General features: G+C 36.7%; 1 protein-coding gene and 1 pseudogene across 2 annotated transcripts in view; both read right to left on the bottom strand.

The window, feature by feature from the left end:
• The window catches only part of LOC149207717 (polyamine oxidase 7-like), a 279,337-nt gene that overhangs the window by 104,960 nt on the left and 155,101 nt on the right, over positions 1–19,276 (bottom strand). The gene's annotated exons all lie outside the window — the stretch shown is intronic.
• On the bottom strand, positions 5,111–6,819 carry LOC149207718 (serine/threonine-protein kinase PEPKR2 pseudogene; annotated as a pseudogene). Its single transcript, XR_016252905.1, has 3 exons — positions 6,049–6,819; positions 5,595–5,889; positions 5,111–5,472 (listed from the first exon to the last, which is right to left on the bottom strand). The product of XR_016252905.1 is annotated as a serine/threonine-protein kinase PEPKR2 pseudogene (transcript).

Here is a 19,276-nt window from a genome sequence, read left to right as displayed (position 1 = left end):
GATGTTCATGCTTCCTTGGCAGCTGGACAGTTGATTTAATATAACACAACATATTTTTGTAGCATTGGGTGTATGTATATACACAATATGCATGCACACACATACACAGCCCTTTCCTGGTTTCCTGAAACTTTGAAAGTGGCATTTCCAATACACATTTTCAAAAACCGTACCCATTTTTCTGTTTCAGGTAACTTATCACTATAGCCTATGAATTTTAAATGCTCTTCTAGAGAGTTATCAAGCACCTATTCTTGGCTATCTACTTTGGGTGATACCTAATACTCAATCTGGTAGTAATGTTTTGAATTTCTCTCAGCTATTTCATATTCTCGCCACACGGTTTTCATGGGGTATCCATGCCATGGAATGATTTCCTTCAACTGATGCAGGTTTTCTATAGGACAATGATACGGGATGTGATTGATTATCATCAACAGTGACATAAATGGAGTCCTTTTTATTATATCAGTAATTGTTCAACAAATTGAATTGTTGGTTCTTTTCACTGCAATGTTTCTGTATTTTCTTACGTAGTTTGGTCTAATACTGCAGACTAAGCTGTAACAATGCTGTATACACACCACAATTTGGGAATGAATTAGTGTTTTGGACATCAATCTAAATTGTTCTTCAAATATATTCTCAAATGTTAGATCTGTTATATGATGAAAACAAATCTAATTTTATTTACGGTGTTCATATTTAAGAAAGAAGCTCTTGGGTTCATAGCATCTTGACGTGCAGTTTTCTAAACCTGTTGCTTTTGAACCAAGTCAACCTGAAACGTGCATTCTTAGTTATTCTAATGCTTCAATTATGAACTTTGTTACCAACTGCACAACCAACTTTTCCATGAGTTCTAAAAACATGAAGCAAACAAGACACAAATCAAACCCCTTATTTGGAATTTTGAAGCCTGATTTGGTATTTTTGAAGAAGATTACAAACTTGCCCATGCCCAGGTCTGATACCACTTGAAAGCTTGGTATTGCATATTCAAGTGTCAATGTTTGATACATTGGATGCTTGTGTGAATTTATTATCTTTCCATCATGGATCTGCATATCATATCTTTGTTTAGATGGACATAATGAATCACTTCTAGAGGCTATAGTTTCTTTTTTCTCCTTGTACACAAATAAACCCTTACATCCATACCAACCAATACATTATGCATCCTATCCATACTCTATAACCTTCAATGCTTACATAAATACAAGTTTGTAGTTTTATGAAGTACACAAATAAAAAATATATCCATACCAACCAACACATTCTGTCTCCTTTACATAAGAAATCATGGTGCTGTCCATGCTTTTGATGCCTTCCTCCTGTCATTTGTGCTGTAGATGATCCATCCTCTTGTCAATTAATGACTTGAACCACTTACTTGACACTGCTTCATTGTGCACTATGACATTTTTATCTAACTTCTTCGGAAAATGAGGAACTAATGTGATTCATCTTAATGCAAAAATTTATAAGATTCGACAAACCCCTGTTCAGCATTGAAATTGATGATAGCATTCCATGTTATTAATTACCAATGTGTCTAATATTTTGACCCACATCTATGTAGATTTATATCATAAAAACTTTATAATCATGATTATTTAGGGATTGCATTAAGACCAGACCTTAAATGGAAGATAACACTCATCTTTTGCATGAATGTTGAACATTCCGAAGTGCTACTCATGGGCAATTTTCTTTCCATAGGTAGGCATTTGATGTGAAAAAAACATTCCCTTAGTGAGCAATGAATTGACATTGATTAAATTGACTCGCTAGTTTACTTTCTTGTAGAGATATCACAAAATTGGTAATATTGTAAGACATGAATTAACCAAGTTAAACAACAAGGAACACAAATGTTGGTCAATTTATTGGTTTAAATCCTACACACTTAATTACCAATTTCGGGGTGTAGACTTGCAGGATACAAGCACTGTATATGCAGAGTTTAGGGCATTAGTGGCTTTATAACTTATGCTACAAACCAATGACAAAAAACAATTTGAGAACAAATGCGACAAACACTTGTTCACTGGACATGAACTCAAAGAAACAATTTTGTCAGGGATGGTGTTTCACTCAGCGTTAACTATGAGTGTTGCTATCTCATTTACAAATGGAGCCCCTAGTTCAAATTTTCAACGAGGCCTAGCAAACTATAGTTATTATAAAAAAAAGGAACATTTGTTCAAAGGATTTAAATCCAAAGAATGGTTGTTCATTGTAAACAAGTAATTGTAGATGCAAGGGATAAGAAATCAATGAGATATATGATCACCACGACATCAATGTATAATAGATAAGCACAAAGAATAGATAAGCTAGGTTATCATGGCGTCGTCAGGTGGCCCTTTATCATATGATAAGTATATTTATGTTTTCCCATTGCTATGTTATAAAAATACCTTTTTCATAATCTGTTCTCATAAAGTTCATGAAACTTTGTGCTTTGACATGGAATGTTGGGTTGTTTCAGAAGGCTCTAGGTACATTGAGAACATGGGTGCTGCAAAATTTGAGGAAAGTTTGAGCCTTCATCAGTGCAATATTAAAAATATGGGTCCCTGATGAGCACCGAGGAATGTTTGAGCCCTCATCAATGCAAAAGTAAAAGATCAATTATATGCCACTACTCTCCTGAAGTTTAATGAAATTTTGAACTTTGACATGGAATGTCGAGTTAATTCACATGGCTCTGTAATTGTTCAACAAATTGAATTGTTGGTTCTTTTTACTGCAATGTTTCTGTATTTTCTCACGTAATTGGTCTAATACTGCAGACTAAGCTGTAACAATGCTGTATACACACCACAATTTGGGAATGAATTAGTGTTTTGGACATCAATCTAAATTGTTCTTCAAATATATTCTCAAATGTTAGATCTGTTATATGATCAAAACAAATCTAATTTTATTTACGGTGTTCATATTTAAGAAAGAAGCTCTTGGGTTCATAGCATCTTGACGTGCAGTTTTCTGAACCTGTTGCTTTTGAACCAAGTCAACCTGAAACATGCATTCTTAGTTATTCTAATGCTTCAATTATGAACTCTGTTACCAACTGCACAGCCAACTTTTCCATGAGTTCTAAAAACATGAAGCAAACAAGACACAAATCAAACCCCTTATTTGGAATTGAAGCCTGATTTGGTATTTTTGAAGAAGATTACAAACTTGCCCATGCCCAGGTCTGATACCACTTGAAAGCTTGGTATTGCATATTCAAGTGTCAATGTTTGATACATTGGATGCTTGTGTGAATTTATTATCTTTCCATGATGGATCTGCATATCATATCTTTGTTTAGATGGACATAATGAATCACTTCTAGAGGCTATAGTTTCTTTTTCTCCTTGTACACAAATAAACCCTTACATCCATACCAACCAATACATTATGCATCCTGTCCATACTCTATAACCTTCAATGCTTACATAAATACAAGTTTGTAGTTTTATAAAGTACACAAATAAAAAATATATCCATACCAACCAACACATTCTGTCTCCTTTACATAAGAAATCATGGTGCTGTCCATGCTTTTGATGCCTTCCTCCTGTCATTTGTGCTGTCGATGATCCATCCTCTTGTCAATTAATGACTTGAACCACTAACTTGACACTGCTTCATTGTGCACTATGACATTTTTATCTAACTTCTTTGGAAAATGAGGAACTGATGTGATTCATCTTAATGCAAAAATTTATAAGATTCGACAAACCCCTGTTCAGCATTGAAATTGATGATAGCATTCCATGTTATTAATTACCAATATGTCTAATATTTTGATCCACATCTATGTAGATTTATATCATAAAAACTTTATAATCATGATTATTTAGGGATTGCATTAAGACCAGACCTTAAATGGAAGATAACACTCATCTTTTGCATGAATGTTGAACATTCCGAAATGCTACTCATGGGCAATTTTCTTTCCATAGGTAGGCATTTGATGTGAAAAAAACGTTCCCTTAGTGAGCAATGACTTGACATTGATTAAATTGGCTCGCTAGTTTACTTTCTTGTAGAGATATCACAAATTTGGTAATAATGTAAGACATGAATTAACCAAGTTAAACAACAAGGAACACAAATGTTGGTCAATTTATTGGTTTAAATCCTACACACTTAATTACCAATTTCGGGGTGTAGACTTGCAGGATACAAGCACTGTATATGCAGAGTTTAGGGCATTAGTGGCTTTCTAACTTATGCTACAAACCAATGACAAAAAACAATTTGAGAACAAATGCGACAAACACTTGTTCACTGGACATGAACTCAAAGAAACAATTTTGTTAGGGATGGTGTTTTACTCAGTGTTAATTATGAGTGTTGCTATCTCATTTACAAATGGAGCCCCTAGTTCAAATTTTCAACGAGGCCTAGCAAACTATAGTTATTATATAAAAAGGGAACATTTGTTCAAAGGATTTAAATCCAAAGAATGGTTGTTCATTGTAAACAAGTAATTGTAGATGCAAGGGATAAGATATTAAACTGTTTGAACTTTGCAATGATTTCCAATTGCAAGGCAACACAGAAATGTCAAAAGCTTAGATGTATCATGAAAATTGACAGATGTCTCATTAATGACTTTGATTCTATTAATTATCTGGTGCTGAGCAATTCTTTTTTCCTCCAAATTTGCTAAAATGCTCAATGCACGTCATAGAGTGTACTATCGTTTACCTCAAACGAGGACTTAAAACACAAACAAGAGCAATTTAATTTGAAATAACAGTATTTCACCAAAAATTGTTATAGAAGATATTGTTATGCTTTATACAAAATTCAATTCTAATATCTTGCATTTTCCATCTTCATTGGGAAGCCCAATATATACAGATAGTCAAACTAATCTTTTAGAAGCTGTACATAAAATGATATTAGAATTGCTGATCACCATAGGAAGTTGCAAATTAGGTTGGCACAAACAATGGAGTCATTTCATGTTCAGATCAGTTTTAATCTTCAAAATGCAGCTGCTGCAACGCTTACTTCAGTCAGTGTATGGCATGACTCATGTTATCAGTCACTCTTGAAATGTCAAAGTATTTTGGGTCGTAAAATTAATGAGCACTGTCGGTCAGTAACAGTCAGCATGTTTTTCAAAATGCTGTACAAAGCTACTTTTTAGATTAGATGAACACCGCTGTGGAACAGGATATGTAGTGGTACACAATCTGCTCCTTTTGAGTTCCGATAATCTTATCCTGGAGATAGCAGATGCAATAGCATCTACAAGGTCATATTTACCTGCTGCTTGGATATCATACTCTGGTTGCTTTGGACGTGAGAGCAAATCCCCTCTCCCTTGTACGTGGGGATAGTGAAGGCAGGGATTCTGACCATTCATCCTTGACAGGATAGGTATGTTTTTTCCTTTTTGAACTGCTTGATCGCACCTTTATATTAGATTCTGTGTAAAACATGATCCAAGGGTGGCCTGCAGCAGCAACAAAAGATATGATCATAAAATTCATATGTGCATAATTGCATCTTAGCAAAAAATACAAGACACCGCATACAAAATATGTAATTCCTGGTAGTACAATAGTTTTACTTACTCAAAAACTTCTTCTGGAGAAAGTCTCTTTCCAACATCCCTGGAAAGCATCCTTGGTAACAAATCTTTTGCTAGTCCTGAGATAGACTGCCATTTTTCAGAATGAAAATCCAATTGGACTTGTTTTATTGCCTCAAATATGGCTTCAACAGATTCCCCACGAAATGGTAATACACCTATCAACAGTGCATGCAGGAGGACACCAGCAGCCCACACATCAACCTTTTCTGAATAGGTCCCTGCCAAAACTTCAGGAGCAACATACGCGGGGCTTCCCACAACACCTGATAAGTTTTGTCCTGTTAGAATAAATACAAGTGATGTTAATGAACTATAAGTCAACATAAATCCATGGTTATTTAATAATGATAATAATGCCCTTGTCTGGATGTCATAAAATTATGTGTTTACTAAAATGAGAGACAGGGTTGATTACAATGAAGCTCAGAAATAAATACCTTTTGCAACCCGCATGGACAAGCCAAAATCAGCTAGCTTCAGTTGTCCTGTACTAGTTCGAAGAATATTCTTAGGCTTTATATCTCGATGGATGACGCCCATCTCATGGCAGTACTTAATGACCATTATTAATTCTTTGATCAATTTAGCAGCCTGGTGCTCAGAGTAGCATCCATTCCTAGACATCTCATCGATCAGGGGTCCACCAGAGCATAATTCCATCACAAGATGCAAAGATTCTGCATCTTCATACATGGCTTGGAGTGTGACAACACTGGGATGGCCTGAAAGATGCTGCATAATCTCAACTTCCTTATGCACGTTTTCTTCAGTCTTTTTGGGCAGAGTCTTGCAGGCCAGCTCTTCTCCAGTAGCCTTGCTCTTGCATATTCTTACCAGACCAAATTTGCCTCGTCCCAATTCTAGGCCTAAAGAATAATCAGTTTCAAGCTTCCGCTTCCTGCCAGTCCGAGTAGCATGATCAATGCAGCCAACCTTTCTCTTTAACCCTCACCTTGGTGAATTAGGTAAACAACCCCTTCTTGGAGGAGGAGCAGTAGCAGCTGCTGTAGGATGCAGATGCCGGGAACCCAATTCTTCGTCCCTCATCTTTTCTTTCCTCCGCTTCCTCTGCTGTTGGAAAGAAAGGTGTGTGGCCAATGATGTGGAAGATGCACCATCATCACATAGACGAGCTCTCTGTTCCAAAATGGCAAGATCTATTGCTGCTCCTTTTCGCTTCCTTCTTAATGAATCCATAGCCAAGGTCTCTGGGGTTTTTCGACCACAGAGGACGCGAAGAATGACTATTTGTCAAATAAGAGCTAAGGAAAACAAATCGATCTGCAGACACAAGACAAAACCAGTGAATAAAACAAGAACAACCACTCATACGATCTGAAATGCTTCTTCAAAACAAAAAGCACGAGAAAACAAAGAATCAAAACTGCCTACGCTGTGTCAATATATGACAAGCTCATGATACCCTCCCGTTTTCTTCATAATGCGTAGTCATTTCTACACTAACGAATACCCTATTTTCTAATTCACGAAATACATCAAATACCCTTCTCAATATTCCACCAAAATTAATCCAGAAGAATTATAGTGCCCTCTTTTCAAATCCCATCCCCAACATTATACATCCTACTACCGAAAATATGCCTCAACCCTCCTTTCCACATAGAGACACGAGAAAAAGAAAACCCTGAGCCCCAAAATTTAGGAATCGTTACATACCTCTGGCATTCTCTACTGATCGCCTCAACTCCCGCTACAATATTCGTGAGAAAACCTCAATTTCGCATCCGGCAAGTGCATAATTCCGGGTCGCAGAACTGCAATGACTGATACAATTTGATAACCCTCGATGTTTGACGAGCCACTTTCGGACCACCAAATTCGCAATAGAAATACTCGTTCGGACCACCAAATTCGCAATAGAAATACTCGTTCGAACCATGGCGATTGTTCCAGTGTCAAGTCCACTTGTCTGCACGTCAGCTCCCAAAATCTATCTGTCAATTTAATTGTTGAGGATACTCGGTGTCCTCAAGGGTTTTACAATGAAAATAACAGCAACAAAACGCGGGCTCTTCAAAACAGGGGGTTTATTGTCATGTAAACCATGGCGATTGTTCCAGTGTCAAGTCCACTTGTCTGCACGTCAGCTCCCAAAATCTATCTGTCAATTTAATTGTTGAGGATACTCGGTGTCCTCAAGGGTTTTACAATGAAAATAACAGCAACCAGTGACCAGAACCTGATGATTTTACATATCAGGGAATTTCGATTTCGCATTGAAGGGAATTTCAATTAACAGAGTTGGAGGTTCGTCCGAATTGTACCTGGGTGGCGAGCTGCAGAGTTTAGGAATTGCAGAGCGGGAGGCGCCGAGTCGAGGAGGAAGGTGAGTGAGCAGCCCGCGGGATCGCAATTCCTCATTTTGAATTTCCAATGGCAATAACTCTCCAGCTCGGACCCGATCTGTCAGGGGATGTCAGGATTGCCAGCCCCGATCGGATCTTCTGTCAGGGAATGTCAGGATTGCCAGGGGAGGGTGGCGGAGAGCGGAGGGATTGCCAGCGGCCGGAGCTGAACGATTTTCCGGGCGGTGCCGGAAAACGAGTCATTCCTCCGCCTACGTAGACTACTCCAAAAAAAAATAACAGTACATGTGAAATTTGTGACTTCTATAGACAACGCCTATTAATGTACAGTGTCTATTAATGTACACACAATACGATACACGGTTACGGAAGAAAATCGCAATTTAATATTTCTGATTGCAATACACAGTTACGAAAATTAATGCAATTTAATATGCACGTAAAGTTCTGATTGCAATACACACCTACCAAAATGAATGCAATTTAATATGAACATAAAGTTATGATTGATGATCTGGAAATGAGATGGTATGACTAGTTCATAGTGGTTAGGAAACATGATCCAAACTTAGATCTCTGTAAGTGTGCAGAGCATGTATACTTTATTGGAAAATAAATAGAATTCTCCATGTGAAGAGCAAGATACTCTTGCTCCATGTGGAAGGGGATGCAATTTAGTCTCCACAAGAAGTTAGTTAAGGAAAAAGCGAGGTATTTTTCTATTGATAAAATATTTAAAAAATGACAAAATGGTGTGCATATATTTTTAAAATATATATATATATATATATATAAAATTGAATTGTTATAATTTTTTTATTTAAAAAATAAAAAATCAATTTCTTTTATATGTAATTAAGTCTCATAATATTTAATAAAAAGTACATTTATCAAATTTAAATATTTATGAAAATGAATTGTCATTATATGAAGTATCAAATCAAGTGTCGTAACATTTAATAAAAAGTACATTTATCTAATTTATTTTAATATTTAATTTTACTATATAGTTTTATTAATAAAAATAGACAAGAGAATAAATATAGTCATTCATATATTATATTATTTTTAATTTGATAGTTTTTAATTTTTTTAATTAATAATTGGATAATGAAGTTAATATAAAAATAAATAACAACATATTTTTAGTTACAATATTCATTTAAATTAGTTTATTTGCATGATTTCTTTTTTAATATAATTTATTTAGACCATTTTTAATTAATTAATTAAATTTTATTATTATTATTATTATTTTTTTTGTTTTTTTTTTATATGAAAAATATTGATGTTGAATTTCAAAATTTATATATTTTTAATTTTTAATACAATTTTTTACATCATAATAATAATAAAATAATTTATTCTTAAGAGAAATAAATATGATAATATATGTAAGGCTATCTTGGGAAGGAGCCCTAGAAACCATGGCATCTGCGCAGTCGAAATCAGGGATTTCTGTAGGCCTTAACAGAGGGCGTGTAGTCAATCAGAGCCGACGAGTTGTTAAGATAAATTTGAAATAACATCTCCCGCGCGCAGGCTGACCTAGCTCTGCATCTCTGTTCCCGTTGCCTCCTGCAGCCCCTCTGCCTAGCAGCTCCTGCTGCTGGGCTCTCCTAGTTGCACTTCTGGCATCCCCGCATACAAATGTTATCCCACAAATAAAACCATAGGCAAGTCCAAACATAATATGATATCGAAACCATCCCTCTGAACATAGAGGTTTGCAAAAACTCGCATTGTAAGAAGCACAAGGCTCAAAAATTGAAGAGCTGAAACACGTAACATCGCATCCGGTGTCTCAAAAAGTTAGTACATGCATGGGTAGAATCCATGCCTCATATTATCTGAGCCTCTTCCATGTGCGGTCTGTGGTAAAACTTAGAGAAATATTGACCCTGAAACTCAGTTACTTGCCAAAGCCCCCTATCCAGGAGAAGACCCTCCTTAGAAATCCTGCCGGCTTCTTGGTTCCTTTCCCTATAGATGTATCTGCAAGAGAAGTGTGTAACAGAAAGAATTATACTTTGAATATCCTCCACAAATTTAACCAATTGTATGTTCCTGCATTATTGTACGACATGAACCCAGTTTATCACCAATAAAGAGTCACAATAATTTATCTTGACACATCCCTCCTCAATAGCAAAAGCCATCAAGGATTTGCAAGCAAGTGTTTCAGCTCAATTATTTGTACCATACCCCATTACAATTTTTACATGAAAGGCATGATGCTTAGACAAGTTAAGAACAAAACCCCCTCCTGGTTGGTCTCCTGCACCTTGGAAGGCCCTATTGAAGTATCCCAAGGGCATATATTTGTATGGTGATTCCTCTGTTATAGGTCTAATGGTCGGTATGTCTTTAACTTTTGGATAATGATTAAGTATTGCTAGGCCCTTAGTTGTAATTTTCTCGGGGAATGTTGAGAGACCCTGGAATATTTCTTTATTCCTCATGAGATAGACTCACTAACAGAAAATAAGGAGAAGAGCACTTACAACTCTATTCGCTCGGTCCCAAGTCCAACTTAACTAGAATTATACAAAATTTTTCCCATCCCATATGCATTGTAAACCTAGAATTATTCTACAATCATTCCACACCTGTTGGGTGAAGGAGAAAGACACGAAGAGATGATAAATTGTTACATTTGACCCTTTCCATAATGAACACCACTCCATACTGATTAAGAATTTGTATTGTAACACCTCCCAGGTAGGAACCTTGTTTGCCATGATGCACCAACCCAAAAGCTTAGCTCTCAAGGTACGATACATTTATCCTTCCACATTGAATGCCACCACCACTCTGGCTCAGCCATTTGAGATAGGAAATTTTGTTAAATGTAACCCAATTTTAGCATATAGAAGTCATGTGGGGAAGAAGACCAAACTAGCTCGTCTTCGTGATCATTTAACCTAATATGAGCCCTAGACAATGCATCCACAGACTGCCTCCATTCTTCCTGAAGGCCTCTAGGAGTATTCAATTCAATTGTTGTAAACCAACCCTAAATCTACATGTGAGTTCACATCATTGCCTTGCTCAAAAGCTAGGTGTTCTCAAAACCTTAGCCACTCGGGCGTTACGAGTTTATGATGAAAATCACCTAAAAGATGAAGAAACCCACCTCCTTAAAGTTTTTAATAAGATTGGGTATAAAAGGACCTAGTGTCTTAGAGCTTTCCTTAAGCCTAAAAAAGGTCCTAGGAATAAGAATGATCCAAGGATCAATTTTCTAGAGTGCATCTTCCGTTTATTCAAGGGACCACAGATAAGATTGCAAGGATCTTGAAAAAGCATAAGATTCCTTCGACATTTAGGCCCCTTAGCACTATTCAGAGCTCTCTACGATCAGTTAAGGACCTTGTGAACCCCAAAGATGGGAAAGGTGTTTACATCATTCCATGCTCCTATGGGACTCCATATATTGGTGAAACTGGTCAATCAATAAATCAAAGGATTTATGAGCACGTTGCTGACATCAAGCATGGAAGGTCTCACTCCTCTGCTTTGGCAGAACATGTGGAAAAGAAAAATCATCACATCTGCATCGAAGAGGCTAGGGTTCTTACAAGGATTGACCATTTTATCATCATAAATTTAGCGAGACCTTGGAAATTGAAAAAAGGCCTATTAACCTGAATAAAGACGATGATTGGAGTATTAATAGGTGTTGGATCCCTGCTCTACCTTACTAGTTTTTTTTTTTTTTTTTTTTTTTTAAGGTCCGACTTTATTTTTAAATTTTGTTTAAAAGACTTTATTATTATATTTTGATTAGAAGACCTTCCTTTTTATTTTATATTTCTTTGTTAATGATAATATTTATAATAGTAAAAATAATATTATTTTCTTTATTGGTAGCCTTTACTTTGTGTTTCTAGTTAGAAGACCTTCCTTTGGTTTAGTAACATTATTAATAAAATCAATTTTATTAATAATATTATTTATAATAATAAAATTTATTATAATATTATTTATTTTGGAACTCTTAGTTTGACCTTTTCACCTTCTTTAATCAAAACAAAATATTATCAATAAAAAATTATTATAGAGTAATATTAATAAAGTTTCTTGAGTCAAACTCGCTGTTATATTCTAACGGCTAGTTAGCCTTTCTCTACATCTATTTATTTCGATGCCTAGATTTGGTTCCTCATCATGTCTTGAAGACGAACCACACTAGTTGGTTCGAAACGCATCGATGAGATTTTCTCCTATGTGATTTTCACTGAAAGATTTTTTGTCATACATATTATGGATCACAAAAGCTTGAATTAAAAAATTAGTTGTTGCAAGATTTCCAATCTAATTGAGTCTTGTATAACCTTTATCTCGGAGATAGTCTATGATATTTGGGGAGAGGATGTGTCCTTCCCCACTCCCCGAACATGGGTCAAAACCCAATTTGATTCTATGCCCACTCCCAATTTTCCAAGCTTGCCCAGAAGAAATTAAGTCAAATGAATTTAACACATACCTCCAAACTGTTGAGATATTTCCCTTGGATTTGTTCAGATGCCTAATCCAATTCTCCAGGGAGTCTTCCTTGATGTACTTCTGAATGACTACATTCGTCCATAGACTGGTTGTAGCATGTAGTCTCCACTCGAATTTTGTTGCTAGAGCTTTGGAGAATAAGAAGATGTTTTTTAAGCCCCCTCCCCCTAAGAGCTTTGGGATTGCAATCCTCGACCATTTTACCCATGGTAAAACAAAGGAATCCCGAGTCCCTTCCTATAGAAATTTAAAACAAATTTGTCTAACCTTTTCCAATACCCCTTTTTGAATCCATGCCAATAACATCCAGTAGACAGGCATTGCTTCTAGCACTGATTTAACCAACACCAAATAATCAGCTCTAGACAACCATCTATGGCTCCCATAAGACAACCTCTTTTCCAGCTTTGCTAGAAGCCAGAACTGGTCTTCAAGTCTATAGCAATTAGGTTTCAAATGGAACCCCGTGTATTTGAGCCTTGAGTCAAAATTTAGTATCTCAAAAGGGAAAAACATTATTATATTATTTATTTCCTGAATCTCTAGGTTGTGAATAGTAATTGTAGATTTTGAAACATTGATAACCATGTCAGTCACTCTACTAAAAAGTTCAAGGATTTCGTGAAGAGTTTGCAGGTCTCTTAACGATCCATTACAAAAAATTAAAATGTCATCTACAAATAGAAAATGTGTTATAGTGAGGGCATGAGAAACACTTACACCTTTGAAATATCCTCTTTTCTTTGCTGACTTCAATATCCTACTAAGTCTTTAAGCTACCAGCGGGAAGAGAAGGGGTGGCAACAAGCAACCTTGTATAAGACCATGTTTTTCTCTAAAGAGAGAAGACACCACTCCATTTATGAGAACAATAAAAGATAATGGCATCATACATCTCATGATCATGTTTATGAAGGGAACTTCAAAGGCCACATGAGTTAGGAGTAAGCAAACAAAGAGCCAATTTACTTGATCGTATGCCTTAGATAGGTCAATTTTGATGACTAGTCTTTTAAGTTTATGGGTTTTAATTCTATGAAGACCTTGTTTTTCCACATTAATAGCCTCATAGATTTGCCTCCCTTCCAAAAACCTAAATTGTTCATTAGAAATGGACTTTGATAGAATGGGATTGATTCTTTGGGATATCACCCTAGATATAACTTTGTATATAAAATTGCAAATAGAAATAGGGTGAAACTCCTTAAAGGAAGAGGGATTATCATTTTTCTGGATTAGAGGGATAAATGTTGAGTTGAAGGCAAGTAGAATTCTTCCCTATTCTCTTTATTCATTAACCACTTTTCAGAAATCACCACCTAATAAGTCAAAGAGCTTGATGAAGAATTCCACAACCCACCGATCCGGGCCTAGGCTTTTTTCCTTCTATAAGCTTGAAAGGACATATTTAATTTCTTCTTTAGAGACCTCATGCATGAGAGTGTGGTTTTCTTCCTCTTCCACAAATCTAGGGAAGAAATTTTCCACTCTAATGACTTCTACAAATGAGGTGGCTTCATGAGCTTTAAAATGATTTGAGAAGTGGTTTTTACCCAAAGCAACTAGGGCTTCGAAATTGGAATCCTATCTTCCTAGTTGATCTTCCAATTTCCAAATTGCATTTTCCATTTTCCGAGTCTTCACATATGCTTGAAAGAAATTTGTATTTTCATCGCCTTTCTCCAGCCAAATTTCTCTTCTTTTTATTCATCATTCAACCTCCCTTGCAGCAAGAATATCCTTTCTCTTGGTTATCAATCTGTCCAGCTCCTCCCTAGAAACATGATCCCTGAAGCCTTCATCATTGGAGTCTGATACTATACTTAGTTGATGTTCAATGTTTAGTAGTTCCTCTTCCTCCCTGAATAGCTTCTTAGTTGCCCATTCCTTTATCAATGTCTTAATCCTCTTTAAATTGTCCTCAAATTGATAAGCTACAAAAATTCCATTCCCCTTATCAATGTGTCTCCGATTTGTGTTAACTAAGTTTTTGAAAATTTAATCCTACAACCACTCGACACTAATCTTGAATGGGCTTATTGGCTTCTGAGTTTTCCCTTTGATTTCCAACAGGATCAAAGAGTGATCATATTCTCCGCCCATTCCAATCCATTGTCACATAAACCCAAATTTATGCACCAAGGCCTCTACCACCAAAAACCTATCAATTCGTTTAGCCACCCTTTCCTCCCAAACTTTTTTATTCCTCCAAGTTGGATTGATTTTGATATGCTCTAGATAAATAAGCTTGCACGTGTCTAAATTGTGTGAGAAAAAGTCAGAGAGAACATCTGGCCTATCCCTCTCTCCCCATGATTCTGCAGCCCCCATAGAAAAATTGAGGTCCCCTCCCAGAATTAAATTGTCTCGCTGCAACGCTGACTTCTAAAACAAATCTGACCAAAATCCTATCTTCTCTTCATTCGGTCCATAGATGTTAAGGAAAGTAAAGGTTGTATCCAACTCCACCGAGAATCCATACATCTCAGGGATAGAGAAAACACTCCAAGTGTTGTGTACATGAATTTTGTGAGTATCCCACTCCAATGCCATTCCCCCAGAGCGTCCTCTAACATCCATCCAAACAAACTTCCAGAAAGGTAGAACACACTCTAGGAAATTTGAGCGAAGATCCCCTTCACCTAGGGTTTCTTATAATAAAATAACCTCAAGTCCTTCAATCTGGATCAGTTTTTTGAAAGCAAGGTTTTTGGGGTTGCTTTCTAACCCTCTATAGTTAAACGAAAGATCTTTCATTGGGGAACAACACCATGGGCCTTCAAATCTCTAAGGGCCCTGTCAACATAATATTATCTACTTGTAACTAGCTCTTCTCGAGCTCAGACTTTCACCAATGATAAGCTGGATTTCCTACCCCTACCTTTCCTTTGACTAGTAGGGGATGTTGAAAATAGCAACAAGAAATGTTAAAAATAGAATCCAGAAATTCCAGTTTAATTTGTCCTTGAATTAAATTGAGAATTAAATCAAATTTTATTCTCATGGCGACTTGTAATAGTTAACTAGAGTGAGTTGACTTAGGAATTTTGAGTTGGAAGTCTTTTGAAGTCATGTATATGTTCTCCCTATATTATAGGGGTCCAGGATGAGTTAAGTATGAGTGGTAATTTGTTAACTCAGCTTACTGAGTTAAGTCTAGTTAAATTAGGTCCAAATTGTTTGAGGAACTACTAGTGACTTAATAGTCAGTTGATGGATTAGTGCACTCAACTAGTGCTACTTCAGTTAACTAAAGATTCCCTCATCAGAAACTCATGCATGTCGATTCTGAGAAAGACCCAGTTGAGACAAAGTGCAGAGATAATGTACTATTTGTTGTATAATTTTCTGAGTTGTATATATGGTGCATGAAATCAGGAACTGAACCTAGAAGGGATTGTGCAGTTATGGACAATGAATTTCCCTTTAAATACATGCTAATTCTCTCAGGAATTGTGCAAAGAATTAGAAGCTTGAAGGCTTGGAAATTTGGCTAAGTATTGGCCAAAGGAAGTCATCAAGCGGAGGATAGGAAATACTTGTGTAGGTTAAGCTCAAGGTTGAGCAGAGCATATTGTATTCATCTGAATTATTTGACCAAGGGCGCAAGGAAATAAGGAGCTTGGAGAGCAGAGAAGAGGCTTGGATTTGGCTTGAGATTGCTTGTGAGCTGGAGATTGATTTTACTGAGTGTTGGGATTGTTCTTGTGAGAACAAGCATTGTATTATCATCTTGGATTTTTGATTAATGCAATACAGATAGTGGGGTTTGAGTTGTGACTTTTCCACGGATACTTATTGTGTTATGTGCCATTGATGTTCTTCCTCTTGTCAATTATTGTTTTCATTGATCTTTATGGGATTCCGTTATAAAGAGTAGAAGTAGATTCTTGTCTCTTGTTTTAGTAGATTACATGAGCTTGTGAATCTACAGGATTTTCTACATGGTATCAGAGCTGAGAACAATATACTAGAGGAGATTTCGAAGTTTTGAGTTTTGGGCTGCGAGTTTGCAGAGCATATCTAAAAATTTTTGTGCAAAATTTTCAGAAACAAATAGAATATTTGGATTCTTTACGAAAAAATACCCAAAAAAAAAAATTGTCCGAATCGGAGTTCGGATGAGGGAGATATCACTGATTTAAAATCAACTCTTTTTCCAGAAAATTTCGTGACGACGGGATAGATGAAACAAATTGGTGTGCTAGCCAAGAACCTATATGCTTTTGAGGATCAAGATGCACGCAAAGCCTTGAGGAGCAAGACAAAGGTTAGAGACTTGATAGCTGATAGGGAGAGTAAATTACCTTTCAACATGCAACCCCAGAAGAAGCCTCTGAAGCAACTTTAGGAAGTTGTGGAGCATCCAAAACTAGAGAAGCTGAGAGGAGACTGAGTGGTGAGGTCCACTCAAGTAGAGAAGAATTAGTCTTAGAAGCAATCTTAGACAATTGTGGAGTAGCCATAATTGGAGAAGTCGAGAGGAGACCGAGTGGAGGCATATAGTCATGCAGAGACCTCTAGTAGGGGGAAATTTCTAGCCAAGTGGGCAAAGGGATCACATGCAACCATACCTCTAGGTGTGAGGTGGGGCGATTTGAAGTGATAGTCCCAAGAGGGCTAAAATTGGGCAGTTCCCATTGTGTGGTTTTATCTCATGGATTGTACCTTGCTACAGGAGCCCAAAGTACATAGTAGCGGGAGGAATCAGTGGGATTGATCTAGTCAGAGATCAAAGTGATAGAGGCTAGAGCGTTAGACATTGAAGAGCATAGAGACGGTTGAAAACAGTGTAGAAAGGCAAAGTCAACATAAGCACAAATTATTCAGTCGAAAAAGGCAATAGTAGTTAGAGAATTTGATGACAGAGGCATCATTCTGATTCAAGTTGGATGGTTATTTATTTATTTATTTATCTGGAGTTGCTAGAGCAACAACACTAGAGAGAAGTGTTGCACGCAGAACATTCCAAAGGTTCATGATCGAGATCAAGTTGAATTCCTTTCTTGTTGAGAGGTAATGTTGAAAATATCAATGAGAATGTTAAAAATAGAATCCATAAATTCCAATTTAATTTGTCCTTGAATTAAACTGAGAATTAAAATCGAATTTTATTCTCATATCAACTTGTAATAGTTAACTAGAGTGAGTTGACTTAGTTAACTTAGGAATTTCGAGTTGGAAGTCTTTCTGAAGTCATGTATACGTTCTCCCTATATTATAGGGGTCCAGGATGAGTTAAGTATGAGTTCTAATTAGTTAACTCAGTTTACTGAGTTAAGTCCAGTTAAATTAGTTCCAAACTGTTTGAGGAAATAATAGTGAGTTAACAGTCAGTTGATGCATTAGTTCACTCAACTAGTGCTACTTCAGTTAAATGAATATTCCCTCATCAGAAACTCATGCATGTCGATTGTGAGAAAGACCTAGTTGAGACTAGAGTGCAATGATAATGTACTATTTGTTGTATAATTTTCTGATTTTTACAAATGGTGCATGCAATTAGGAACTGAACCTAGAAGGGATTGCACAGTTATGGATGAGGAATTTCCCTTTAAATACTGGCTAATTCTCTCTGGAATTGTGTAAAGAATTAGTAGCTTAGAGACTTGGAAATTTGGCTAAGTATTGGCCAAAGGAAGTCATCAAGCAAAGGATAGGAAATAATTGTGCAAGTTAAGCTCAAGGTTTAGATTTGAATTTTTTAACAAAGGGCGCAAGGAAATAGGGAGCTTGGAGAGTAGAGAAGAGGCTTGGATTTTGCTTGAGCTTACTTGTGAGCTGGAGATTGATTTTACTGAGTGTTGGGATTGTCGTTGTGAGAACAAACATTGTATTATCATCTTGGATTTCTAATTAATGCAATACAGATAGTGGGGTTTTGAGTTGTGGCTTTTCCTAGATACTTATTGTGTTATGTGCCATTGATGTTCTTCCTATTGTCAATTATTGTTTTTATTGATCTTTATGAGCTTCCATTGTAAAGAGTAGAAGTAGATTCTTGTCTCTTGTTTTAGTAAATTACATGAGCTTGCAAATCTACATGATTTTCTATAGGGGACGGGGGTTTACCTAGACCCCCCAGTAATCCAGTTGAGTCTGGGGGAATATGAATCGACCTCAAGTTGTAGCAGATAGTGTTAATACCATCTCCCTTAGAGAAACCAAAGTCTAAAGATAATGTTGGGGATGAGGACCCCCCCCCCTGAGCCATTCAAGAGAAAACATGGGACTTGCCTAAGAGATAAATATGTAACTAGGTTCTATATGGCCTCCACCTTCTATTCGTTACAAGTCTTATCCCAATTATGCCCAAATACTGAAGTAGGACAAGAAAATAAAGAAACAGAGGGGGAGGGGAGAGATGTACCCTTCAGGATGTCTTCATCCTCCTACTTAATGTCTGTGTTTGTTTCCCCCCTCAATCCAAATCCTCAACTTCGGATCACTTGAAATCATAGCCTCTGCCTCACCTATCTCTATTCCCCCAGTCTTGATCTTGCCAACAACCTCTTCCCCACCTGTCTCCAATCCCCCAATCCCGGGCTTGCAAACAACCTTTTTCACACCTGTCTCTATACCCCCATTCCCAGACACAACAATGTCTGCTTCTGACTCAGTTTGGATCTCCACACTAGCCACCTTTGTTTCCTCTGACTTCCTTGCCTCGGTCCGCATACTCGATCTAATGACCCCATCCCCCCCAGACTTCCTTTGCTTCTTATTTGGCCTAGGCTGGAATAATTAAGCTTTAAAAGACACTATGAAATTGCCTATAAGGTGTCCATATTTGTGGCACTTATTACATTTGAAGTGATCTAAATGTATA

This window comes from Pinus tabuliformis, chromosome 1_2, assembly GCF_031772625.1.
Source record: "Pinus tabuliformis cultivar Carrire ecotype Pingquan chromosome 1_2, CPIR1, whole genome shotgun sequence".
In the NCBI taxonomy this organism is placed as follows: Eukaryota; Viridiplantae; Streptophyta; class Pinopsida; order Pinales; family Pinaceae; genus Pinus; species Pinus tabuliformis.
The sequence above is the reverse complement of the archived record's forward strand: the minus strand, read 5'-3'. Positions and strand labels throughout refer to the sequence as shown.